Here is a 10,134-nt window from a genome sequence, read left to right as displayed (position 1 = left end):
CGGTGCTTTAGGAACAACTAAAATGGCGTATAACACGTGCCCTCTGTATTTTTTATACATATGGTCACGTGTGTAGTGACGGATACGCTGAATTGGTGTGGTGTGGGTGTATACCAGTCATGAGGGAGTGTGTGTGTCAATCCGACAACTAGACTTGCAACTAAGAAATCACTACAATGGAAATCTGGGCTTTATAGTGTTGTTGTGTTTTCCTGGTAGTGTAAGAGTGGCTTTCTTTTTTCTATGTGACGTTACAATACAGTCACCATGTATGTAGCCTATTTTGTGATGCATTTTATTGTATAAGGCATTTCAAAAACTAGTTGTGGTAGTGTGCTTTTAAATTTAACTGTGAAGTCTGCTTACGAGTTTGTTGAGTGTGAAAGTATTTTTTTTCTATTTTCTATTCTATTATAATTGTGCTGAATTTTCTCCTTTAGAATGCAGTACTATATTATTTTATAAAATGTATAACTGTTGAAATCATCTTTTAAAGTAGAATGTAAGCATGTAAGCTGCTGTCTGTGACGAAAAGCAATGCCGGTTCCCGCAGGAAGTGGGGAGCCGGCTGGGACCGTGAAGGCCTTGGTTCTCTTCCCATGGTCCGCAACGTTACATTTGAGCCCCGGGGGATGGGGTCCTCGGGGATTATAAAAAATTAGGGATAAAGGCTATTTTTTTATGGTAGATTTATCGTACACGTACCAAGCACGTATGGACAACGTTCGGTGTGAAGATTGGAAGTCGTCCCATAAGCTTACTGAAGGAAGAAAAAGAAGAAGATTTTTCAGATATTTATGAAGTGTATGTGTTTAGATGTTGGGTGGCTCTAGAAAGAGTCCCTGTGTTTATTGGGAGATTTTAGTACCTACAAGTAAGTACCAATGCACAGTCTAAAGTTCAAGGGGAATACTCTGTTTTCCTCATTTGTAAAATGTACACTGTCTCTCCTATAGATGCCATCCATATTGAAACGTAGATTGTTGTGGTAGATGGACCCCATTCTATAGTCTCGGAGAAAGGCAGAAACAGATTTATTCACATGTTTCCTAGCTTTTTCAATCTGTCGACAATAGTGGTTGGACCACTTCCATTTCTGCCTTTGGCATATATTAGAATATACAAAGGCAGTTTTGGGGAACAGTGTCATCAATTGTTGAAAGGTGTCCTTCAAAGGCATTTCCAGACCTACCCCTGTCAAAGTGCCTAGGTCATTCCCACCACAGTGCACAATTATGAGGTCAGGGTGTTGGAGATGTAAAAAGGATTTCACCAATGGCATCAATTAATTCCACTTTAATCCTCTCTGTCCAATCCATTTAATGTCTACATTTGGTAAACATAGGTCTTTGTGAATTCTTTTCTGTTGTGCGTGCCTTTGGCTCCAGAAAATATAGCTGTGTCCCACAATCAACACTGTAAACATCTTGAGGAGACATCTGGATGCACTCTGAAGGTCTCTGTAAATGAAATGGCAGTTTGAAAAGTAAGATTTTTCTAAAATGGTGGACCACATGCAGTTTTGAAAAAAGAAAAGAAATGATTGGTTGTTCGACAACATTCTACACTAAGCTAGGATGCATGTTTCTGTTTTTTAAAAGCCTGAACGTTACATAAGATAAGCTGGTATACTCTCAAGTCAAGCACACTTGCTGTTTTAATTTGCAACAATGTATGATGAACTTTTAACCTGTGTGCTGAGTTAGATGTTCTCTGAAGTGTTTCTATGGTACCTGGTAGATTGTGGAATGGGGAAGGGTTGAAAGTTTTATCAGTTGGAAAGGGTGCAAAAGTTCAAGCAATATAAAAGTGTGTTTCGTTTTGATTTAATGTGGGAATAAATGTGATTTTTTATTTATTTGTATATGTGAGTAAATTGAGTGTGTAGATTGACAGGAAAAGTTTACTATTTGCTAAAGGACTTCCTGTCCCCCTAGGACTGCTTAGGGGGTATACAATGATCCGCAAGGTCAAAGTCTTGAATGGCCTTTGTTGAACCTTTGATGGCCCTGGGGACCACCGCCTCACAGGGCCGGCTCCTGTAGTGTTACGGGGTGCCTATCCCTGGGACACTGCTGTTTGCTATGGTAGGGCAAGAGTTCTGTTTCAAGTAGGAAAGCAGATTGCTTTTCGTCTGAGAGAGCAGCATGTAAGCTGGTCTCTCTGACAAAAAGCAGTGTTGGCTCCCGAAGGACGCAGGGAGCCGGCAGGGACCGTGGGACTTTTGGGGCTCTCCCCATGGTGCTGTACATTATATGTGAGCACCAGGGGATGGGGTCCCCGGGGATTGTAAAAAATTTGTGATAGATGCTACTTTTTTTTTTACGGTATATTTAGTGTACGCGTACTGTGCGAATTCTGAAAGTCGTTTCCCATAAGCATAGGTAAGAAAGAAAAAATCAATAAAAATATATATTTTACAGATATCTATCAAGTTTATGTGTTTATATGTTGGTTGCTTGTAATAAGACCTTTTATCGTTATTGGTACTTATAAGTAAGTGCTTATGCATAGTCTAAAATTGTTGAGGAGCAGTGTTTTATACAGTGCTGAATTTTTCACTTCTGTTGACAGTTGACTTTTGCATGATCTGTTGGGGGTAGAGTGGAAAGTTATGTCTTTTGGAAATGTTTGATATGTTAAAGCAATAGAAATGTGTATTTCGTTTTGAATTAATGTGTGAAGGATTTTCATTGGTTGTTTATATATATGTATGTGTAAAATGAGAGGGAAATGTTCCATTTTGTGGTTCTGCTGCAAACACTGAACTAGAGAGATTCTGTATAACAATATCTACTGTGTGAGTGGCATTCTTCTAAATCTACAAATCAATTTGAAAGGTGAATTGATAAATTGTATGGGAATGCATGTGGTGCATCTTTGTCCATTAAGGAATTATGGGGTATATTATCAAGACAGGAGATAAAATTATTGCCGCTTTATCTGCAGAAAACTGCGGATAAAGCGGCGATAATGGGCTTGATAATATGCTCTATGGAATTCCAATTGAAGCCCATGTTAGATGTGAAGGACATCTAACATAGGCTTCGATTGGAATTCCATAGAGCATATTATCAAGGCCATTATCGCCGCTTTATTGGCAGTTTTCTGCAGATGAAGCGGTGATAATTTTATCGCCTGTCTTGATAATATGCCCCTACATTCGTCCCTTGTTAAACGTTTTATAGAAGTAAATGTGTTTTGCTATAATGCATGCTGTTATGTTTTTTTGTTTAATATCACATTGTGCGTCTGTGTACATTAAGTAATTATGGGCCATATTATCAAGAAAGGGCGATACATTATCGCCGCTTTTATCGGCAGAAAACTGCTGCAAAAGCGGTGATAATGGGTTTGATAATATGCCCTTGTGAATTCCCATAGAAGCCCATGTTATGGTGTTAACCTGGGCTTCTACTGGAATTCACAAGGCCATATTATCAAGCCCATTATCGCCGCTTTAGTGGCAGTTTCCTGCCGATAAAAGCGGCGATAATGTGTCATCCTTTCTTCATAATATGGTCCTATATTTGTCCCTTTTTCCATAATTTCTAGCCTTTCTTTTTATACTTCCCTCTCTCTCCTCTTACTCCTTTCTCTCTCTCTGTACTACTGTCTTTTTCTTATATTGTCCTGTGTGGTCATATTGCCCTTGTTTGTCTTTATATTTTCCTATTTCTTCTCTTATTGATTCTGTCTCCTCATTTTCTTCCTTTTCACTTCATATTTAATTTTTTTCTTGATACTCCCGGTTCTGTCCTATTTCTTGTTCCTCTCCCTCTGTAAATAGCCTGGGTTGATTTACAAGCCTCTTGTGCATCTTTGTTGTTTTATTGTGTTAGGGGCATATTATCAAGGACCAGTGTTAAAATGATCGCTGTTTTATCAGCATGAAACGAAATGGGTGTGATAATACGCCCTTGTTAATTCCCAGAGAAGCCCATGTACTGATGTTAACATGGGCTTTTATGGGAATTAACAAGGGTGTATTATCAAGCCCATTATCACCGTTTTATCGGCAGTTTCCTGCCGATAAAACAGCGATAATTTGCCCCTTAGTTTTTTTGATGTAATAGTGGCAGAAAAAATGTGTTAAATTGCATATGTATTTCGAAAATGAGTCAGTGTTATTCACTGAAATGTTGTAAATATATACATGGAATATGTATAGTTATTTAAACGTTTTTCAGTAGTAAATGGTAAAATGCATGGTCTCATTTTTTTTGTTTAATATCACACTGTGCATGTGTGTACATTAAGGAGTTATATTCACACCTTTTTAAACGTTTTACAGTAGTAAATGTGTTTTGGTAAAATGCTTGGTCTTATAATTGTTTGGGTAATATCTAACCCTGGGCGTAGTTCGCGGAGTCGGACTCCGCGGAGCTAAGCGAAGACGTAGTTGCACTCCGCGAACTACGCGTAGCTCCGCAACCATGCGGAGTTGCTTGCTGGGCCCGTTCGCGTGCCGTTTTTCGTCTTCGGGAGCGCGGTGCGCGTGTTCGGGGCGTTGCCTGCATGCTCGGGATGGCTAGCGCGCTAAATTACCCCAGAGGTTTGTCCCGCCTGCTTGTGTTCCCTTATTTCCTGTTCCGGGTCACAAGTAACGTGGTCGCGTTGTGCAAGACATGTTCGGGAACTCATCTTCTCGTTCGCACTACAAAAGTGCGTGATCGCGCTAAATATCGCGCGAACCTACCCATGCGGTCGCGATGGGCGCAGCCATCTTGGATCACACACTCTGGCTATGGTTTTGGGCCTACTTTTGCATCCTGTTAAAATCTCTTTAATCCTTGTCTTTTTACCCACTTTTTCTAACTTTCTTTAGTTATTACCTATTTCTCTCTGTGCCTAGGTTTATATTTTTCATTTTATTTCTACTTTTACAACTTTTCTATTGCTTTTTACTTCCTTCTTGTTCTTTTACCTTGCTTCTTCTTTCCCCTACCTTTTTGTCTTGAACTTTTAGTTTTCTTCTACCCTCCACCCAGAACCATGGTCAAGGGCGCCAGCAGCAGCGGCGGCTCAAAGGGCAAGGCGCCAGTGCCCCCAAAAACTAGGATGCCTTGCGGCAGAATGCGCCCCCTAGGGGTGAGGCCCCGCCAACTTTTTGGGGAGGAGGAGGTGGCTGCCCTGGTGTTTTTTATCCAGCGCTACCTCCCCTTGATGTTGGCAGCAGGTGGCAGGCCCGGCTCCGGCTACCAGCATATTGAGGAGCGTCTCCGGCGGTGGGTGAAGGTGCGCCGGGCAGTCTTCCGCTGCTCCGGTATCCGGCGTACCCACCATCAGCTGACCCACCGTTGGGCAGACATTTTGGACCGGGAGCAGGACCTGTTGGACCTGCTTGGCGTCGAGGTCGTGGGTCTTGGTGAGTGGCTACCCAAAAAAAAAAGTGTGTGTATAATATATCTCTATTGTAGTATAAGTATTGTTATTGTATCTTTGTAAATCTTGGCTGAATAAGTAACGCGATGACTGGTGCTCCTAGTTACATTTCCGATGTATTCCGTTATTATATCTACTGTAATTGTATGACACTGTTCTATGCTGCGCTTCTTCATCTTCACTGACTCTTGCGTGTTCAATTTGGCGCTAGCTTTTGCTGTTTATTGGTGTGAGATTTTCTTTATTGTAGAGAACTGAAGTTAGTAAATGCTATTAATAGAGTCTCTTGTCCTTCCTTTGTCCGTCAGTGAAATAGCCGTTGATGGATAATTGTACGTGTTTGCAATGCATATTGTATCATTTTTTTTTCACGGCCTTCTCTTCTGCATGAATACTCCTCTGGCAATGAATGCAAAAGTTACTTTGTTCTTCTTACCTCAGCCAGGGCCGGATTTAGGCATGTTCAAGCTGTGCAACTGCACAGGGCCACCAAACGCCAGGGGCCACCCCACCAATATATATCCTTAATTTAATAATCCTCAGAGGATGGATACATATTTGCGTGGCGGCCCCTGGCAGGGATTTGGTGCCTCCGGGTCTGTTCCACTTCCAAACACCCTGACTCCCCCCTCTTCACTGGCCTCCGTGCTGCGCCCCGACCTCCTCTTCCGGGCCCCCCACCTACGCTCCCTGGCCAGGAGTCCAGGACCACCATGAGCCTAGAGCCGCCCCTGCCTCAGCCCTCCATAGAACTGATGTAGTTTGTTTATTGAGTGGGTAGGGCAGCAGTAGCATTCAGTCAGTAGCAAAACAAAATATGATGCCATGAACGTACAATTTCGTGTTAGTTAGTATGCACAAAGTTAAGCATGTCTCCTCCTTGTGATCTATGCATTTTGCTGGCAAAAAATGAAAAAGAAATGGCTACTTACAGATAATTGATTGATTACCCCATTCTTGAATCTGTGGTGTTGTTCAGGTCTTACTGCCTCTGTGTTACTTAGTAATCTGCAATCAGAATGTTTATGGAACATTTGATTTGTTTTCTCCAAGTACACTAGTCAGTGAATCATGCAAGGCAGTAGTCATTTGGTAGACCAATGTTTGTTTCTTTTAATGTTGTAGCAGTGGTTTTTGAAATGCTGTCTACGTTTCACAGCACTCAATGTTTTCCTCTTTCTTTATTATTATTTCTTACTTGAACCACAGAACCCAGGGGCAAGCAGAAGACTGGGACCGAGTCGGCGGGTGAACACGAAGAACCACAGGCACAGAGCTCCTCTACTGAGGATCCTGCTGCTGTCCCTAGTAAGTCCAACAGTGTTTTCTTTTGGAACAATGATATTTCCCTAACTTTCTAACGGAGCTTTTTTTCCAACCGATTAATGACATTTCACCTAACTAAATTTTGACAAATGCTTGTTTTTGTTTTATGTTTTCAAAATTTTGGGTATTACTATCTGTCCCTGCCTTTCTGTTCCTTGAAAGAGCCTCTCTTATGACTCTCTGTGCTACTACTAGACTGTCTGTAGGTAAGCTTGCCCTGTTGCCCACTCTTTAGTTAAGGTATCAATCTTTTCAAAAAATCTGTGATCGAATAGCGGAAGGCACAGGGTCCACTCCTGTCTTATGCTTTTTCCTCTGTAATGTCTCTTCTTTGCCAATTGACACCAACCAAGTATGCATCCAGATGTTGGTCTACTATTTTTGTAAGCGTTAGTAATGAATACCACTACTACTCTTGCGGGTATTCTTCTATGCAGTCACATACATAACTATGTATGCACCCCAAAATTGGATGTTGTTGTTGATAGGCAGGTTGGACCTTACTTACTTACAGTCTTACACCTCAGTCACAGAACTCAGAGGAACGCACAATTCAATGAACGACAACCTATATGGGCTCAGTCATTGGTCAATTATTCAATTACCCCTTTCCTGAACCCCAATATGAAGATGCCAAATGCTTTTATTACACAATCCATAACCTAAGTAACCCCCTTTTGCTCACTCTCTCGTGTAAGTCTACAAGACAACAGACACTGAAAATATACTTCCGAGTCAATGTGGTACTTCAAAACCTTTATTTTGTTAGAAGTAACTAAGTAAGTAACATCAATGTTTTTAAGTTGTTCTGTGAAATGCGTCAAGGGCAGGGCCACCAGAAAAAATCCAGAGTTAAAAAAGGCTGAATAAAAAGTAATCTACATTTGTACAGCTACCAGTGCACGATAGGGAAATGTGGGAAATGTCGGAGACCCCTCACCATTGAACGTATACTGGTTGCATATGCCTCTTTTTGGTAAGCTCTGGAAATCTTTGCTTCGTAGAAGGAAATCTTCTCATCTGCCGAAAGATAATGACAAAAGTGGTGCACGTTAGACAGTATGAAAACATTACATACATTTATTCAACTTTTTAGCTGTCATGCTAAAAAAAAGGTGTAACCTGAGGCTGTAAGGAAACTCGATTCCACAATCCACATTCAAAAAGTAAATACGGGCCTTTCTATTTTCCGAACTCTTCAGGTGTATGCTTTGAACTATCATGTGGCCTCAAAGGCGTCTTCTCGTACTGCGCAACAAGCTGTGAGGTAGCATGCGCAAAACTGTAGACATGTCATTGATGTACAAACTGGTTAGGTTACATGGTTCAGTCTAACTTTCCAAGGACTAGACTAGAGTAGCAGTATAGATGAGATGAGCTTGTGTACCATACCATACCAAACAAATGCTAATATGTGTAGTGTGTTACTTACTCTGCTGTACTAGGCAATGTGGACTACTACTGATTACGTTGTACTTAACTGTTTTGCAGAACTCCGTTTTTGGTGAACAAGTACAATGGGGGCTGTGCATCCATCTAAAAAGGTGTACTTAATTACTTATTTTTATTTTTGCAGAACCGGTACCATCCACCAGTGCCGACGGGGGCAGCGGCGCTGCAACGGCGGCAGCAGAGGCGATCCCGGAGGGGAATGGAGGACCACCAGAGGCACCTACAGCAGCACCGGCAGCAGCGGGGGAGGAGACAACAACGGTGGGCGATGGTAAGTTACATTCAATAGTGATCCGCATTACTTGGTGGGTGGGGAAAACTTCCTCACTGTACTCTGATATTTATAATGAACTTGAAGTTCTACTGGACAATATATGACGCCACCGTTGTCATTACCAAGCTTAGCAAAAGCATTACCACCGGCGAGAATTGATAAAATAAGTTATACAGGCCTCTTCTATGTGACTACAACTCATCTGTGAAAGGTTGGTGGCAGACTAAAAAAGTCTTATCCACAACATTACATGACCGCGATGGATTAACATGAGATTGATTTTAAGTATGATGAAAGGAGCAAGGAAAAAGCTCCAATCATATAATATAGAAGGATACTTTGGAATCAGCAATGCAGGTGTTTGAGAGCAGTTGGATGCGTGGGTTGTTGTGGAAGCATAGAAAGGGGAAAACACAGCTGCCTGCGTGGGTGGGAGACACATCCAATATCGGTGGTTAGTGGATAGTGGATACTAGTGTTGGCAGCGGTGTTTTGGTTAAACCCAAAGGCAAGGGAAGGAGGGGACGACTGGATGCATTCCGGGTCGTTGCTGGCGAAACACAAACCACCTAACGTTTGTTGGCGATATAAAGAATGATAGTCTCTAGAGTAGACATTTACTAGTACTAGCTGGCCACTGTTAATTAAAGTTAGTTGGAGACTGTCACTTTTCCCGGAAGCACAGAGTATATGATATAAAAAAACGAGATATGAAAAAGACAGGTGTTCGTATGTGACCGTTGAAGTACACCCATGCTACCTATGTTACTAGGGCAGGCATAATGCTGTGCCAAAAAGGCAGACAAATGAAGTATATAAGGCGTAGAATGTTCAAGATAGATAAAACAACATTTTAGGTACTCAACTTGCTTGCTATTGCTACTGTACTGTGCCGCCCACTATGTGTTGGATCCATGTTGTGTTCTTGATTTGCAGGGATTTTTGATTACAACAATTCTGTCTCTTTCTTTATAGTTACTCCTTCTAAACCAACGAGGAAGGAGCTGGCAGTCCGGGCCCGTCAGCGGAAACTGCAGGCCATCGTTGAGGCCTACCGCCGGCTGGTGGCTCAGGCCGAGGAGGAGGAGGAGGAGGCGGCTGCAGCAGCTGCTGCCTCTTCCAATGCCCCGGCCCCCAAGCCTGCAGGAGTACGTCGGCGTGGTCAGGCAGCCGCCCGCCGCCAGATTTTCCCCGCATCGTCCACCCCCCCACAACAACATGGCTGCCAATGTAGGTGCCGCCAGTTCCAGCGAAAAATTCTCCTCCGGGTAGCCAGGCTGGAGGCTCAAAGCAGTCAGACTAAAAGACAAATAGAGGAGCGTGTAAAGATCCTGGTGGATCAACACTTAAAAGCCCGCCGGCTATGACATTGACCCTGTTTGCCCCTTTTTCAATCCTTTTGTTGGTGGGTGGGAATTGGGTGTTGGGTTTTTACTTTTTTTTTACATGACATTGAGCGTGGGAATTTGGTTGGGGTTAGGGGAGGCGGGTAGGGACAGCTGTGGTGTAGGATTTATATATATTTTATTTTTGTATCATCTTTAGTTATATATTACATTATGTTAAAAATAAACGAGACACAAAGTTATGTTAAAAAGAAAACATTTGAAGTTCATTTGCGTTTCTTGTGGGGTTGGAGGGGGGAGTGTTTCACCAAATAATGTACGTTGTGCAACCTCGCAAGGTTTAATTTGGCC

The 10,134-nt window shown here is 42.2% G+C and overlaps 1 long non-coding RNA gene across 1 annotated transcript; it reads left to right on the top strand.

The window, feature by feature from the left end:
* The first annotated feature begins 6,640 nt into the window (after positions 1 to 6,640).
* On the top strand, positions 6,641 to 9,497 carry LOC147709407 (uncharacterized). Its single transcript, XR_015296549.1, has 3 exons — positions 6,641 to 6,693; positions 8,288 to 8,434; positions 9,413 to 9,497. It is a non-coding gene; the product is annotated as an uncharacterized LOC147709407 (long non-coding RNA).
* Positions 9,498 to 10,134: the final 637 nt, after the last annotated feature.

The sequence above is a fragment of the Lissotriton vulgaris genome, chromosome 6 (assembly GCF_964263255.1).
Source record: "Lissotriton vulgaris chromosome 6, aLisVul1.2, whole genome shotgun sequence".
NCBI classification, from domain to species: Eukaryota; Metazoa; Chordata; class Amphibia; order Caudata; family Salamandridae; genus Lissotriton; species Lissotriton vulgaris.
Note: the sequence above shows the minus strand (reverse complement) of the source record. Positions and strands in the feature narration are given on the sequence as shown.